This window comes from Chroicocephalus ridibundus, chromosome 1 (genome assembly GCF_963924245.1).
Source record: "Chroicocephalus ridibundus chromosome 1, bChrRid1.1, whole genome shotgun sequence".
In the NCBI taxonomy this organism is placed as follows: domain Eukaryota; kingdom Metazoa; phylum Chordata; class Aves; order Charadriiformes; family Laridae; genus Chroicocephalus; species Chroicocephalus ridibundus.
Window position 1 is genome coordinate 150,925,431 of NC_086284.1, and position 16,437 is coordinate 150,941,867.

The following is a 16,437-nucleotide window of genomic DNA, read 5'->3' on the forward strand; positions in this document are numbered from 1 at the left end:
TGGGAGTAAATGGGACAGCCTCTGAGACTTACTGTTATCCGTTCCAGTCACCTGTGTTTTGCATTTTAAAACATAAAATTCCTAGGAACCATTGGCTTTTCTTAATCCTGTATTTCAAAAAACATGGTTACCCTCTTTTAAATTCTGCAGATAGGGAGAGCATTCGCACATCAAGGTATTCAAGACCTGGCTGCTCAGATGGGGGTTTTTGCCTTTGGAGAAGGCGAGAAATCTGGGCTTTTTGAGTATTGTCCTTGCATGTGGTGTGGCTGCTGTTGCCCACGTGCCCGGCTCTGCAGGCGAAGGATCAGTGTCACGAATGAGAGCCACGTTGCTCGCCGAGTGTTGACAGCTTGTCATTGCAGGCAGTGTTTTTTTCCTCCTGCCTTGTCGTCGAAAAGGTTGAGAAATGTTCATAATCTCTTCCCTGAAATGACTCACGGAAGGGCTGGAGTTTGTTCTTTCAAGATTCGGGGAGCGAAGGGACGCTCTGCATTTCATTTGTGCTGAGTTTACAATTATTTTACTGTCCCGGTTGGATTTTCTTAACGTATCCAAAATCATTAAGCGCCCGCAGAGTGAAAGAGGATGTGAAGAAAAGGAGCGGTGAGGGGGGAGGAAGGAAGAAATGGTAGTTAAACAGGTTGGGGTTTTTTCTTGTTTTAGGCGGGGTGTTTATTCTACAGCAGCTATTCCTGGTACGTAGGGGAGGGTGCGGGGAAGGTGGGGTGACGGTGAGTACGTGTAATGGAGTATGGCATTTGCTCAGCCATGTGGCAACTAGGAATTGTACATCAGCCAGTTCTTCTTTGTCCTTTTAACTGGGGCAATAGAAGATTTTTTTTTTGTTGTTTAATGCCTAAGTACGGGCGTTCTCTGCTCAGGGCACGCATGCTGGGCTGCTGAAAATTAAGTTAGTAAATGAGATCCAATGACATAAAAACAAATCCGAGCAAACAAAGCCCCCTGAAGGGTGCAGGTGGAGGGCACCCTTCGTCCTCTGTCATCAGAGGAACGGGGCTGTTTGAATTGGCTTCCACCTTTGTTTTGCGAGGTTGCTGTGGTGATGAATAACCTTTGCGGAGGGTGTGTGAGCAAGAGCGTGCGGGTGCCTTCGTTCTTGTGCGTAGAACGATGCTGCTGAGCCCACGGCTTTTCACCCCCGCGTCAGAACGCGTACGCTGGCAGTGGTCAGCTGCTCCCCAAAATGGATTAAATAACAAAAGTGTTGTCTCAGAGCCTAGTTATTGACGTGGCGTTAATCTGCTGATCGCTTCCTCATGTTGCTTTCATTCCAGGTAGCAGGAGACCGGGTGATGGCAAAGCGGTGGCTTTTTTCCATTGCATGGAAGGGGAGTTGCAGGGTAGCTGATACGCCTCATTCACACAAGCTTATGACACCTGAGCTTTGTCTTGTTACCTGGGCTTGAGGAAAGATAGTAGGTAGAGAAATAGACTGACAAGGGTTGTCTGTAGAAGGAAAGAGGGAAATGCTATTATTTGAGAGGGTTTTCTTTTTTTTTTTTTTTCTCTGCCATTACAAAGATTACATTTTTCTATACTGAGGAAAAAAACCTGTGTACCGTCTGTGGGTTAGTATTGTTTCTTTTTATTCTCCATTTATCAATAAATATTACAACAAATTCTTATTAAATTTAATGCAGCTCAAAATAGATAAGTATGTTTTTCATACTAAGATACAAAAATCTGATGTTAACAACTACATATTCAATACAAAAGTGACTGCTTGAAAATTAGAATATAGGTATGAATATTCTACGTGAGATGTGCTTTCTTTATGAAGTCGCACTGGTACAAGTATAGTTTGATGGTACGGTTGTCTGAAGATGTTATAAATATCACTTCTAGGTAAAGAATTGCCTTCAAGAAAGTCTTTCAAACTTTATTGGTTCCCCCCCTGTTAGAAAACCCTAGCAAAGGGTGGCAAAAATGAATTACCACCCGAGGCAGCTCATGGAGAATCTTCTTCCCCGCATATTACCCTCGATCCCAATGTCTGCGAAGCTGCCCTGTACTTAACTTGTAGGAAGAACTCTGGGAAAAACTGAGAACTGAGTCACTTGGAGATGATCCGGTGGCCATGACAAATACAGTGAAGTTTAGAATGTCTACTTTTGCTGCATAATTCCTGAACTTAAAAAAAAAAAGGAAAAAAAAAAAAAAGGTGAATTACTCAGTTCTGTGTCAGGTCCCCACCTCTTCAGAGACCACCATAATTGGTGGCTTCATTTGGGAGGCTACGTACTTTGAAGGTTGTCTTGTTCTTGACCGCAACCGTACTGAAGGATCAAAGGGGAAGATGAAAATGTTTTAAAAGCAGTAAGGCCTCTCGCAGTATTTAAAGTGAAGGTGGCAAAGGCAGAGTGCGTGGCCCCCTTGCACGATTGCTGGGAATTCTTGCTGAGTTGGAGCAGTTGGGGAAATAACCTCCTCCCCCTCCGGCAGTTTTTTGAGGCTTGTCATCTTGAAGTTTTCCCCAGCACAATTTAAACATGCTGTCAGCTCCCTTTCGTGGCTCACTCAGTTAAAATCACCTTCAGTAAGGAGTATTTAATTACATCTTCTAATACCTTATTCAGGCTCCCCTCCTGGATTTTTGAGAATCTGGAGAATGCCGCTAATAGAGTGGAGCCAGCATTTACAGGAATAAATTAATAGCAGTACCATAGCTGTGCTTTTTACAACTGACACATTCTCCAAGGCTAACGCTGCACCTCCCGTTCTTCTTCAAATTCATTTGTTCCGTTTCAGTTCAGTCTTTTGAAATATTTTGTGATGAATGAGTTCACTTTACAAGCCAGTGATCAGCAGCAGCTGTTCATAGTCATGCTTTAAATTGAATCCATCTGTCAGTGGGCTCTTTAAAGCGCGAGTTTCACGTTGTCAGGAGACCTGATTACACCAGAGCAGTATCTGGGTGCTGTTTGCCAAGAAGAAAAAATCAAAACGAAGCGTACTTGGATGAATTCTGGAGTACCTTTGCAGTTCCATCTGTAGAGCCGTGATTTAGCCTGCTGAGAGGAGAGCAAAGTGACCACAAGAAGTACTTCTGCACTGACATGCAGATAGGTGTTCAGATGTAGGCTGAAATTAGGGGATGACCCACAGTAAGCTTCCCAGAAACCATATGCGGTGCTCACTGTTTGTTTTTTAATCCTGACCCTTTGATGAACCTCATCACCAGCTCTCTATGTTTTTTGGTTGTAGCGTTGGGGCAGATTAATGTTCTTCAGAGGATGAGCTGAAGGGGAAAAGACGTGGTTTATTCAAATCAGCAAAAGGAGACAACACTGCTTCCCCCCCGCCATGCATCACTTCTTATTTTCATTTGTAACTAGAGGAGGATGAAACGTGTCTGCTGAGGCTGTTTTGCAAGCTGCATTTAAGGCACTGTTTGAGAGCAACAAATGGTCATTTGCTGATTGTATTAATTGTTCTCATAATTCCATGTAAAAGCTTTGGTCCGTAGTAATGTTCTTAGTAAATTACATACTGGATGTGGAAACCAGCTGATTCTTGGCCTGCAGTCCATTGGTCTTATCCACAGGTAACTTCTCATGTTTTCTTTCTCCCTAGTTTTTTCCTCACCAAGACTTTTGTGGGAGGACTGGGCTTGTGCTGGGGTGTGTATATGGCTCTGTGGAGAAGCATTTCTTACCAGCAGGAGCTTATTCACCAGAGTACTACATGTTTACTCAAGTATGTCATTTTCATTATATCATTTCACTTTAGGAAATAAAGCCTTCCTTGGAGGAGTGGAACAGTGGTACAGCCTCCTTTGCCACTGCAAAACTTTTTTTTTTTTTTTTTTTTTTTTTGTTATGGTAGTAGGAGGGACTTATTTTATTTCTAGGATCAGTCGAGGTCTCCAGCCACAGGTACTACCCTGTGTCGGTGATCAGCTAAATGTCTCAGCATCTCGCATCACCCACAGCAGGAGACCTCACTCAGTGGGTGAAGTCCACCCGTGTTTCTCTGCTATAAGCTTCTCCGTCTCACTTTTGCTGTTGCTTTTGCCATCGCTGCTCACCACTGCAGCTGCATCCCTGCTGCATTCCTAGTGCAAGTGCCAAGCCAGAACTTTAATTAAACACTAAATTCAGTGCTGGCAGAAGCATAGAGAAGGGGAGAGAAAAAAAAAACAAAACAACAAAACAACAGAACACCCAGACTGGCTTTGTGAGCTTGCATTTTCTGTCAGTTGAAGCTAGCACCATGTCTTTGAAATGAAGTGTCTGTCGTCATATGGTAAGAGAAAAGAGCCTCTTAGCTTTCCCTTAACGTATAGAAAGCAGCACTCTGTATACCAGAGCCTGCTATTGCTGTGTATCTCATAAATACAGATGACTTTTTTTTTTTCATGGAGACTCATTAACGTGTTCCACATGGAGATGGTGAGAATCGCCCATTGAGTGAAGAGACTGATTGATGTTGGCTTCTGTTAAGAAAATATGTCTGACAGAAGGAGTCAATACATGCTCTTTTTTTCCTTTAAGTGCATTGTTTTTCCTGCATGTGTTTAATCAGAGAATTTAGCGGGGGAATGCCCCTGCTTAATAGCTGACAATATCTTGTTATCTTCCTTGAAAATACTTAATAGAGTTAAAATACAGTTATTAAGATCTGGCACTCATTTGAACGCCCACTTGGGACTTTGGATTATAAACACGCAGCATCTGCAAATTAGCTGCAGACACAGAGTAAGTATTCAGACCTTCACCATTTAACGTAACAAGCAGTAAAAGCTGTGCACCAGCGAGCACGTGAAGAGCCATGCTCTGCAAACCTGCACGCAAACGTGTCCCTCCTCACTGGGAGTGCTCAGACCGCAGGAAACTCTGATTTCAACTTTTCAGTCTTCACAAGTTGGGCCTGGGCGGGGGGATTTGGCAGGAGAGGAAAGAGGAAAACTCTTCTTTCCCTTCCCACGTAGAGAAATGGAGGTGAAGGTGGAGAGCGCGCTGAAAGGGACAGGTTTCCCACGTCAGGAGGAGCCGTGCGGTGCAACGTCTCCCTGAAGAAGCTCAGGGGGTGTCTGTGAGCAGCATCAGCCCGCGTGGCTCCCGCGTCCTTCTCCAAGCTCCGTATTTCTAGGTGGGGTGTGCCAAGCCCAACGCTGCGTGGATATTTGAAGAGGCGGCATCACTGTGTGACTAAGAGGATTATGAATGAAATTCTCGATATCTTGTCTAGACCGTACTGATCATTAAGGATGAAATGAGTAATTTTTCAAACCAGGTTCTTTGACTCTTACAACTGTTTTAAAAAATCGGCTTTTGCGCACCACGGTATGCTTTAAGGAGAAAAGCTGATTGGTGTTCGGGTACTCTGTATCTTTAGTTTCTTACTTGAAACTAGATGAGTGATATATTTGTCAATATCTGTTGCTGAATACAGGTGTAATGTTTGTATCGCTGAGACAAATTCATAGCATGAGCAGTGTTAGTGCTGCGTAAAGTTCTAAGGTTTTTTTTCGGATTTGTATTTTCATGAGTAGTTGCGAGTAACATTCTAGTATCTGGTTTAATTTTTATCAGGTGTGCACAGATATCTTGTTCCTGGAAATGCAGGGCTGGGAACGGGGTAAGGTCCAGACAGCGCTGACTGAACAGAGTTTTGTAATCTGTTAATCGCTGCAGTTCTTGGTGAAGGTTTGAAACTGTAATGGCTGAGCCAATAAGGATGCGATAGACAGCAACACATTTTGAAATTGCTAGCAACCCGATTTTTCACGTAGTACATCTTAGTAGGTAATCCTATAGAGGCATTATAAACCGAGAAACCGTAATATTGTAGCTATTATAACAGAAGCTGAAATACTCTTTGCTATCAATTGGAGATGGAAATTTATTCCAATTTATTTATTTATTTAGAATCTCTGTATGAAAAAATCTGCTGGCGTGTAGAAAATGTAAAACTATTAAAGCGTTTACTATGATCTGTCGTTGCCAGTATCTTTACCTACAAGATTTCTTCTTAATGTAGCCCAGGTTACAAATGGGAGAGGTAACTTTTTTGGAAATCCTTTCAATAAGTAAGTGAGGTGAAATATGGCCCGCTGTAAGCCATGCGGAATTTCTTACTGTTCTTCACTGCATCTGGGAAGACTTGTTTAGAGGGAAAAGTAAAAGGCTGCTCCGTGCTATATATTCACGTACAGTATTCCCCAGAAGCATGGTATAATAGCATACTGTTTAACCAGGTAGCATCTGCCATGTAGTAGCAATGAGCTAAAGGTTACATTTTTTTCCAAATGTAAGTATCCAAAAATTAAATACATCGTGGATACTTAATTAACAAATCTATTTACCAGGAGCCAGTTTACTTTCATCTCCTCCACAGTCAAACACTACTGTGATAAAGTTGTACCCTGCGAAATTTCACGGGGCCGTATGAAATGTACTTTTTTTGGTGGCACGACTCTTAGCTATGCAGAAAAGCCACTGCAGATTGCCTCTTCGCTGAAGTCCTCAAGGGCCAGCTAGATACCCAGTTGTAGCTGTTTGCACTCATGCTGGGGTGGTTTTTTTTTTTTAGAGACAAAATCCGTGTCGACTTGCTCTATACCTACTATCTGCTTTCTTGTATGCTTTAAGGAACTAGGTAGTAGCTGCCTTGGGAATTATCTATTATTTTCTTCTGAGGAGAGGAGCACGCGCTTGTCGTGCCGCCTGCTGATGGTCTCCTCCTCAGGGCTGCTCGCTCGAACGCGTGTACTGCTCAGTACGAGAGGGATGGCACGGGTGGCTGGATGATTCCCTGCCATTTCAAAGATGAGCCGCTTCCCTGCTGCCAGAATTTACATTTCGTTCCCCAATTGCTCTACAGTTCGGTCAAGGCAAACCTGCAATACCGGCTTTTGTGGCACAGGCCGCTCTGTTTGAAGCTGGGTATGTGGCAAGGCATCGCGTTTATTACCAAGCTCCTAATATCCATCCGGCTGCATCCCTGTCGGTGTCCTTTCTGTAGCTTAAAAGCCCTTGCTAATATATCGTAGCTCTCACACAGCTCATCCAACACCTGCCTTTTGTAACGCAGGGCCGCACCCATGTTTCGTCTTATGGGCCGAATAGCATTTCAGGCAAAGAGGAGACTGCTTGGTCTTAAGACTTAATTGCTGATAAATAAGGGTCTGATTCAGCTGACAGCTTTCACCTTATTGATATGTTCCTATCAAATTGTGCTGAGTAGGGAGCTTCAGCAACCTGTGAACTTTGGCACCTGCCTCTTTACAGGGAGGTGCAGCTGGTGGCAACTAATAATTTCTGTAACAGAGGTGAAGTGCAAAAAAAAATATGGTCAGCAAATAAGAAAATACAAATTCCTCTGTGAAAAGGAATAGTAAAGTTCAGGTTACTGGCAAGACATGGATAGACCTGTACAGTTTTATGACACTGAACTGCAAGCACTAGTTGAACGTTTCAGTTTTGAAAGAGGAAGGGCCACAAACACGATGAGAGGGCTGGATCACCCCTCCTATGAAGACAGACTGGGAGAGTTCAGCCTGGAGAAGAGAAGGCTCTGGGGAGACCTTATAGTGGCCTTTTAGTAGCTAAAGGGGACCTACAGGAAAGCTGTGGAGGGACTCTTTATCAGGGAGTGTAATCATAGGACAAGGGGTAACAGTTTTAAACTGTAAGAGGGGAGATTTAGATTGGATATCAGGAAGAAATTCATTACTGTGAGGGTGGTGAGACACTGGAACAGGTTGCCCAGGGAGGCTGTGGATGCCCCATCCCTGGAGGTCTTCAAGGCCAGGCTGGATGGGGCTTTGAGCAGCCTGGTCTAGTGGGAGGTGTCCCTGCCCATGGCAGGGGGCTTGGAACTAGGTGATCTTTAAGGTCCCTTCCAACTCTAACCATTCTATGACTGTATGATTATTCTTACTTCTGTTTCCATGCTGATCCCTCTGTGGGCTGAGGAAAGGGCTATGTCTGTCTAAAATTCTTAGTGAAGGTCACAAAGATCACCTGCTTTATGTTGTGGTCAACCATGGAGTATTGGCTGCCAACAGATGCAAAATATTAAAGCAAATGGATCAAACATGTGAGTCATTGTGGTTGTGTATTGCAAAGTTTGGCTTATTTTTTCATATTTCTTGTCCCATTGCTTTTCTCTTTTAAACAAAGCTGTTGATTTTTCCTTCTTGTGCAAATGAGTTTTCATAGTTCTTACTAATCTTTTCTCTGTGCTTTAAAAAAAGGAAAAAAAAAACCAACCCACACCAAAGCTCCAAAATATTTATTCTACAGGTTCCAAATTCTTACTCTTGTTTGGAGGTCCAAAGAAATTCAGACTAGAACTGTTTCTACATATTATTGTTACTTGTCTTCACAGAAACAAAGCAAAGTGGAAAAAATACCCTTTCTACCATGTGACCATTTAGAAAAGCAGTGTCTGATTTTAAACTAGTTCATTGCTTAATGGATTGTGCTAACTGAAAAAAAAATAAAATTAGAAAAATCTTCCTCTGTGCTGTCATTGAAGGTGTTTATTATGACACTGCTCATCTTTACTCATAAGGATGTATTTTTTCCCCATCACTTAAGCATGCTTTTTAAATTCATTATTGATGTGGAAAATATAATTAGTCAAGGGCGTGTAAGCCAGTCTCATTTATCCTTCCCCCCCCCAAATTAATTTCTCCTTTCCGTACTTCTCAGTGCTTCATCTGAGGGGAGAGGGGGGTGGAAATCCCTTTCTCTCCTGTCTCTTCATTGGGCTTATTTCCATTCTTTGCTGGCAGAGAAACTCTCGTTACTGAACCAGCAAAACCTTTCAGGTGCTGTTTGTAACTTATTTTAGAGATTAGGTGTGCTCCCAGAGGTGACTGTAAGTGAGAGGGGTTCCTGAAATCTGTTGCTGTTCTGACACTCCACCTTTGGTTTGCGCAGCGGCTGCTTGCGCTGGGCTTTTCCTCAATTACGCAGGTGAGCTCAGTCCTTCCCAAGTGTTTTTTAAACAGCCCTTTAGTCTCCTGCCTTGGTAACTAAGGCCTGGGTGGCTTGGAAAAGCAAAGCTTTGGGGGTGTGTGTGGCCTGTCGGAATTTTCTGTTGCTTTCAGGCTACGCGCGAGCTGCCCCTCAGTGCTCTGAGTTGCTCCGTGCTCAGGCGTTAGGTGCTATGTTTGCTGTCAAAATAACAGAGCGTGACCGTGTGCCGTTGATACAAAACATGAGGTGAAATCTGTGGTGTACGTAGGAAGCCACAGGAATGGTACCGGATTATATACTGCTGGTGATGCTCGCAAAAATCTCTGGTGAAAATCCCTTTGACAAGTTTGGTAGGGATTGAATAGGTGCGGATGAAATGTTATGGGATTCTGGCATAATATCTGTTAGTGATTTTTATGTGCTCAGCTTTCATTATTAACAGTGTTCCAAAATATATGCACTGAGATTTTTCAAAGCAGGTTGGAAAACATAATCCTGAAAGCAGTAGTCATTTCACTAGGAGTTGTCAATTTTCTCTGTTCTGCTTTGTAAATTCAGATTTATCTTTTTTTTGTCTTTATTCTCTCAAACTGCATGCTTAAAAAATGCCAACTAGGCAAGTGTACCTTTTTCAAAGTCCTTATTGTTTGTGTCATCACAGCATAATAAAATTGACCTTGGTCCTAGGGGCTTTGAAAAGACTGCAGTAATTGTCTAGATGTTTACCTTGTAAAGCTACCTTCTTTGCACTGAAATATACAGTGATTTAGTGTTTCGTTGATACTAAATTCATGATTCCTTCAGTTAAACTACTGTGAGAAGCCACACTGCGATTCTCTTCTTCCCTTTACAATAGTATTCGCTGTTGTAAAATCGTAATGCAATGGATGGATGTTGCACAGAAACAAGGTAACCATTGACTTAAAAGAATTCTTGGTTGACGCCCTTGGAAAACTCAATGAGGAACTTCATACAATACTGAACTCGTAAAGAAGCCAACACCTCTTTGCCGATATGCAAAGCTATTTGTCATTTAGGGAAGAGGTAAAGCAGCATCTTGAGTGTCAGTACTGCCTGACTATGTCTTAAGATTTTTTTTTTATTATTTTCTTTTTGAGGTGGAGCTTTGAAAGAATGTATTATTAACTATGAAAGAATGTGTTATTTGCTATTTGAGGATTTTAATGATTTCGCTTGTCATTTGTCAAAGTACATAACAAAATTAGTGTGTGGTGTACAACATTGATAAATCTTAGACTGTTGGCCCTTTGAGCATTTATAGCTTATCAGCAGTGAAGTCTCTTGTAAAAGAAGATTCCCATGAGAATTTAAAGCAATAATATCACCTATACTTTGTAGACCATCAGAATGTGATTCCTTTGGGATGGTACAAGTATGATTATCACAATCATCTTAGTATTCATTTGAAATTATTTTTCTGATGCCAAACTACAAGGTTTACGCATTTTTGTTTCATTTTATTGATAAAATAGTGTCCAGCTCAGGATGGTCTTGGCTGTGAGTACACAGTCTTAATCCTAAGGATTTCCTTTCTAAACGTTATGATTTTGTCAGAGAAGTTATGAAGCATGTTGCTTCTAACAACTTTCTGCATATAGTTAAGGGTTAGAGGCAATGTGTAAACTTGAAAGCAGACGCTGCAGTAGAAAACTTTTGAGTTTTGTATTGAAGGAAAGAATTTGGCTTAAATCTGATCTAGATATTTTTTGCATTTTTTTATTTATTTTTTTTTTTTTACTGGTGGATATATTGTTTGTAATCAAACTGAAATTGTTTTTGAATAGTGAAAAACCACTTGTTTGTACTAAACTAAAGTAATATTTCTATATTAAATTTCACCCTGAATTATCATAGCCATTGAGAGAGGAGCTCCAACACCTGCCTGTGGTGAGAGCAGGCAGGAACATTCCTGGTTTTAGAGGTTGGGAAAAGCAGACGTTGAGATATGAATTAGTGGGGGCCCACAGTGAATCCAGTTAAGGGAGAGAATGAGACGCATCTTTCCTGAGACATTATTTTCTTTATGCAAGATAACCTACTTTAGGGGTGACGTATGCAAGTGGGGCTGGGACATGTCCAAGGTGCAGCAAGTAATAGTGTTGCCTCTGGTCTCGGAGAAGCCCTGAAGGGGGGATGCCTGCCCTGCTGTTGAGCTGTGCCCACGGCATGTGTGGTGTTTGCTGTTCTTGCAGGAGCAACTTCTGTTTCAGCTCAGAGGAAATCAAGTACCAGCGGTACCGAGCGGGATGTAGGAACATGCTGGGCCTTTTCTCTGAGGGCTTTTCTGTTAGCCTAACAGATTATTCAAATGTTTTCCCATTGACTTAGTGCAGTCAGTGGTTTCAGCTGTAACCTTTAAATAGGACTTAAGTCTGTCAATAGATACTGATGATAGCCGTGAATCTGGGAGGAGGGAAGGGGAGCTCTTCTTAAGAGGCGGTGTGGAGCCATGGGCCATGGCCTCACTGGGACTGGGGAAGGAGGGAGGTAAGACAACAAGCCCTTCGGAAAGGAGCGGAATGTCGGTTTGGATGAGTGTGGGATTGGGTCAGTCCCTGTCCCTTGCGCTGTGCCTGTGGGTCCCTGCAGTGGCTCTCTGCGTGCAGCCGTCGTTTCCCTCTCATTAGCATCCGTGGGTGCTATTGCACTCATGGCAGAATGCAAATCCTACACAAGGGGTTGGGAGATAAAGCGGGAGGTAGAACTTTTCCTGCAGGAAAAGGAAAGGGAAAAATATACTCCAAATGCCCCCCGCCTTCCCAGAACAAGGAGTGCGGGAGGGGTGTGTGGGGGCACAGTTGTCATGTGCCTGATATGGGGTTCCGTCTCTCAACCCAAGACCCTAAGTAGTTTTCACTCTTCCCTTCTCTTTCAGCAAATATCGATAAATAGTTGTGATGAATGCAAATAATGCCTAGGGAGCTGCATGTTGGTTTTCATTTTGCTGTGTCCGTGACGGTGACAAAGATGGCTTTGAGATCAAGAATTTCTTGGCAGCTTTATTAAAGGTCCTGTTGACTTTTACCTCTACTACCTTTCACCCATCCCTATGGCAGTACTCAGAAAACGCCCTTTGCAAGCCGCTATCTGCGTCTTTAATTTCAGCTGAGGAGGAAAAAAAAGCCACCTCATTTCTCACACTCTTACTTAAACCGTATAACGCCCACGATGCAGAGAGTTTTGTACCTACCCAGGTTTCCTAAATCTCCTGCAGACAACCGGGTGGGCAGCCAGCGGGGGTAGCCTGCTCCTCGTGTCCGAGACCCTCCACTGGGGGCATGGATGGGCGGTGATTCGGGAGAGCCCGCTGTCACCCAGGCTCAGCTGATAATTTCTGCTTGGCATATTGCCTGTTCCTGGCTCTTAATGACATCACTTGGGAAGAAGAGCAGGGGCTTAAAAGTAGGAAGAGAAGAGCTGTCCATCCCATAGAGACAAGGAAGAGGCTTCTGGTCCCAGAGTAGGAAATACATTTCAGTGGATCCAGGTATGTTTGCTCTTAATTTACTGTTTGTTGCTTATGTTTCTCCAGTAAGCTTTGCCTTTTTTTTATTTTCCTAACCGCAAATGGTTGAATTAAAGTACTTATCAGTACATTCTTGAGCAATATGAAAGGCCCAAGTCCAAGGTAACTTATGACACCTCGTTCAGCCTATATTTTGCCATACTCCAATAATAGAAACTATTTCCAGAACGCATGAAACACTTTGTACTCTGATCTTGTGAACTGGAGAGACAGGGTTATGGCTGGTTCACCTCTCTGTAATCGTGCTGTCTGTGGCGTAGTCTTTTTCGTGATGAAAAAGTTGAAAATTGTGGTGCTTTTGGGTTTGTTTTGTTTTTTAAATTCTCTGGCTGAACTGAGTTTTGAGGGCTGTTCTGTGTACTACATCCTTCACTATTTGCACTGGAGGGAACAAGGGTTTTAATTTGATAAAACTGCCAACCATTGCTTTCTTCTCACGCAACTGAATTGCCGAAGATGACAGCAAAAAAGATTGCCACAGGATGGGAAGAAATCATACTCGAGTTTTGAGAAGTGGTAGCTTAGGTTGGGCAGTCCGGAGACTGGGGCTTTGAGAGCCCCTTTGTGCTCTGCAGTTATTGTCACAGGGCAGTGACTCACAGATGTAAATGTCGGGCCGCACCTATGTTGTCGCCAGCTTTGGTCCTGCTGGGGGTGGAAAGAGGAGCGAGTTGGGTCTGAGTGCCAGGGTGTTTGCTCGGAAAGGAGGGCTGTAGGGAGGTGGGCCAGAGGGATGCTCCCAAATACCTGCTCCCTTTTTCCTAGGAGGGGAAGGTGACAAATGGGGCAGGAACGGCTCGCTGCCTGGAATCAGCCTGTGAGATATTAGTGGAGCCTCACTGAACTAAACTGCAGTATTACTCCACTGTTTTTGGCATTAGCTCTTTTAATTGCTCTAGATTTTAATTATTTTTTTTTGTAATATCTTTTTTTTTTCCCCAACCACTTTGACCAGTTTGACTTCTCAGTTCATTTGCTAGAAGCAGTCACTTCATCCTTTGGATGTCAGTGTGCTGTTGGATGTTAGCATTTGACCTCCAGAATTAGTCATCTAATTAAGGAGTGGGTTGACCACGTAAGTCTGTGTTTGACCAAATTGCTAAGAAATAACTTTGTGCATACTAATGATGCTGAATACAGACTGCTTGAAGTCCTAGTGCTTGCAGAAGCAGCTGCAACTTTTTTCCCCTCCCGTCTTCATCCAGGCCCAGGAATGAACACTCTGATTCAACGTAAGTGGCTTTTTGCTTGAATGGCTTATATTCAAATCCTGGTTCAAACTGCACAGGAGAGACTTGAAAAAAACCACCCATTTGTTTCGCAGTCTGCTTTTAACGACATGTGTTGTTTTTTTTTTAAATAGTTGATGTGACACTTAAAAAAATATTGCTGTGAAATGATGTGTCTTCAGGAGATCCTGTATTGGCATTTGGAGAACATTTTTTAAAGTTTGAAATCTGAACCAAAAAGTGACTTCTGAAGTTTGAGGTTTTAATAGAAGTAGTGAAATTGATATTAATAGGAAATGTTTTAAAGATGCAAACTGTTCTTTCCACTTCAGCTTAAATCCTACAGTAGCTTATCATAACCTTTTTTTTTTTTTTTTTCCCCCTTAAAATTTGCAAATTGGCCTGAATATCCTCCAAAATTTTTGGGAAAAAACTATGCTTAGTCACCTTACCCTGGTATTTGTACTTCAGGTTTATTTTGCACAGTTCAGTATGTTTAATATTGATGCTTTAATATTTCATCTTACAATATTGGTGTTAAATAGTTTTAAAGAGTATTAATATTTTAACATATCAGTAAATGTATTAAATTGCAAACAACCCTATTTGATGTCTGAGAGGATTTTTAGGCATTTTCTATGTATTTTTAACATGCCCTGAATCTGTGAGAGCTGTGTGCTGTGCACATTGAGTCACGTTGAAGGGTTCCCAGTTGCAGCTCCCCTGCGTCTGAGTGCCTTTTAACATGAATTCAGAGTACTGGCTGTGCAGGGGCTACAGCAGCTTGGTGAGCGGTGGTGACTGCTTCAGATGCAACACTGATGGCTGTCCTACTTTTGGATTTATTCGATCCCTCAATTTCCTTCTTCGCAGCACCCAGCCTGCCCCTCCTCCTTTCCTGAAAAAGACAATGTCAACTCCTTAATGTTTTTAAGATATCATATATTTTCCTTTAGTGCAAAGGAGGAATACTACTTAGTTCATCAGACTTGACTGAAACAAAGTTACTTTTTACAGCAGTATTTTTAATTGTTTTGCTTTAGAAAGAACTTTGGTTTATTTTACTGTGTGTATTTATTTACTGTGCGCTGTTAAAGCTCCTACTGAGCTTCCAAAGACAAATAGTGAACATGAGCTATGGGGGTGCTTTCAAGTAGCTAAATAGTAGCTGGGGACTTGAACACATGGAATAATTATACCCTTTTCTCTTTTTTTTTTTTCTTTTCTTTTTTATCCTTTTTCTGAAAGCTGATATTTTTTTTTCTTTCTTGTTACCGTGTTTTGTGTTCTGGGGTTTGTATTAGCATGTGGCATTGAAGAATGCTTGCTTCAAACTCATGAAGTTTGAATGCCTTTCAATAAGCGATTAAAGAGAGTGAAGCAGAAAAAGCTAGATTTAATATTTTGATCTCTTTTTATTTTATTTTTCTTTTTTTCAATTACAAAACACTGAGAAAGGAAGGCTTTGGATAATAGCAACTGTGAGTTTGAGAGAGATTAATATGCTCCCGAAGATGCTTTGGGGAGTGGGTATACTGTAGGGATACCATATTTTGCTTCCTCCTTACAAATATGTTTGTTTCAAACCTTTGTTTTGCTTATAAGGATTATGAAAGCACTCCTAGAACCAAAATACACATGGCACCAGGATTCACCAAAATAGGTGTCAGTGTTTAGATGCTCACCAAGAACAAATTGGGTACCATTTTAGCATCTCACTGTGCCTGTAGTTATCTAGCTTCTGTCACTTGATTTAATAAAAGGGCTGTAATTGGCATTTGTTTACATTTATTCCGAAGTATCTCACTGTTTCTGTTTTATTTTTCTTTTTGTTTAAATGTGACATGTTATAACTTTACAATACACAGTAAATACACGGATTACTTTATAGTATCCTGCCTGTTTTTTTTTTTTGTAGAGATTCATCGGTTTAACAACCATCTGGAACTCAGTGGTGATGGTACATTTAAGCTGGTGCTGCCATGCATCTGCTCCTGCTTAGTCCTTAGAAATTCTGCTCCGTCAAAGGTATCAGTGGTTTCAGCTCTGCCACCAGTAACTTCTGCCTGCCTCAGTTTTTTAGGTGACTTACGTGCATCTAAATCCATGTAGGCAGTGACTCACAACATATAAAATGTCAAGAGAACATAGCATTTGCTGGAGTCTTAAGCTACAAGTTGGTATAAAAAGAGAAAACCAATGGTAAGGGAGACATTTGGTGATTAGACTGGCTAATTAATTGAGCTTAGGGACAAATCCTTCGGGAGGGGCGCTGGCCGTGTTCCGGTTTAGCAGAGTTGGTTTGTGCTGAAGCAGAGGAGGGATGAATAAGGGATGCGAAGCAGTGAAATGCGGCTCTACCTTTTCCCCTTGAGCCAGCACTTCTAGATGGGGCCAGGTCGGACTCTTTCCTTCGGTGGTCATAAACCTCACCTTTGCTGTCCTGCAGTTTGTCTGTTTTACGTAGAATTTAAGGAGAGCGAGGCTAGTGGAAGCCGTGTGAATGAAAGTGCAGGACTGCGGGCAAAATGAAGAGCACAGAGGAAGTCTGACTTGTAGCAGCCTCTCTAGGAGTAGGATTGAGCAGAGAGTCTTATAAGTTTTCAATGTTAATGGATTTTTGTTTAAAATGTTTTTTTTAACATACATATCAGTGTACTGGTTTTCCAGTCACCTGTTCTCTTCTCAGGAAAAACAGGGTATGCAA

General features: G+C 42.1%; 1 protein-coding gene across 8 annotated transcripts in view; it reads left to right on the plus strand.

Annotated features, from left to right (window-relative positions):
- Positions 1–16,437, plus strand: part of EPS8 (EGFR pathway substrate 8, signaling adaptor) — a 139,745-nt gene that overhangs the window by 41,157 nt on the left and 82,151 nt on the right. The window contains exon 1 of one of the 8 annotated variants that reach the window (XM_063358748.1): positions 15,736–15,758. The exons of the other annotated variants lie outside the window; for them this stretch is intronic. The gene's annotated coding sequence lies outside the window, so the exon portion shown is untranslated. Of the gene's footprint in view, positions 1–15,735; positions 15,759–16,437 lie in introns of those variants that run through there. 8 annotated transcript variants of the gene reach the window in all.